The sequence below is a fragment of the Lipotes vexillifer genome, unplaced genomic scaffold (assembly GCF_000442215.2).
Source record: "Lipotes vexillifer unplaced genomic scaffold, Lipotes_vexillifer_v1.1 scaffold54, whole genome shotgun sequence".
NCBI classification, from domain to species: domain Eukaryota; kingdom Metazoa; phylum Chordata; class Mammalia; order Artiodactyla; family Lipotidae; genus Lipotes; species Lipotes vexillifer.
Window position 1 is genome coordinate 3,768,575 of NW_006789324.1, and position 839 is coordinate 3,769,413.

General features: G+C 35.6%; 1 non-coding gene across 1 annotated transcript; it reads left to right on the forward strand.

The window, feature by feature from the left end:
• The first annotated feature begins 473 nt into the window (after positions 1-473).
• Positions 474-546, forward strand: TRNAG-UCC (transfer RNA glycine (anticodon UCC)). The gene has a single exon. It is a non-coding gene; the product is annotated as a tRNA-Gly (tRNA).
• The last annotated feature ends 293 nt before the right edge of the window (positions 547-839 follow it).

Genomic DNA, 839 nt, shown 5'->3' on the forward strand with positions numbered 1-839 from the left:
TAGTTTTAGGGATTTTCTGTTTAGATTTTTGTTATTGTTTTCTAGCTCTAAACCACCGTGTTCAGAGGGCATATTATGTATGACTTAAATTATTTACAAGGCGTTGAGACTTGCTTTATAGTCAGGTGTATTGTCAATTTTGATAAATATTCTATGTACACTTGAAAATACTGTGTGTACTGCTACTGTTGCTCTCAGTTGCAGTGTTCTATAGCTGTCAATTAGTTCCAGAGTATTATTTGTGCTATTCAGACCTTTTTTTTTTGTTTTTACTGATATTTTTGTCAGTGTATATACTGGTTATTGAGAGAGGCATGCTAATATTTCTATGATTATATATTTATTTTTTCTTATGTCAGTTTATATTTCATGTATTGTGAATCTATGCAATTGAGTTCATATTAATAAGTGTTAAGTCATCCTTTTCTCCTATGAAAATTTTTTTTTAATTTCTAAAAATGTGTCTTGGGACTTCCCTGGTGGTCCAGTGGTTAGGACTCTGCACTTCCAATGCAGGGGGCATGGGTTCAATCCCTGGTCAGGGAACTAAAATGCTGTGTGGCGCAGCCAAAAATTTTTTTAAAAAACGTGTCTTACCTACATTGTCTGATATAGTTGTTTTTCTTTTTTTTCAATTAGTGTTCACATGGTATATATATTTTCATTTGTGGCTGAAGCTATGGATGCCCTGCTGGTATCTCCTCAGCACTCAGTCTTCCAGGAAATGCTAAATCATCCTACTGAGTCCCATAAGCACCTTCAACTCTCTGCCTGACATTTTTAATTGTCTCCTGTGGCAGGCAGGAAGTAGGGAGAGTTAGTAGTTCTCCAGGCAGAGC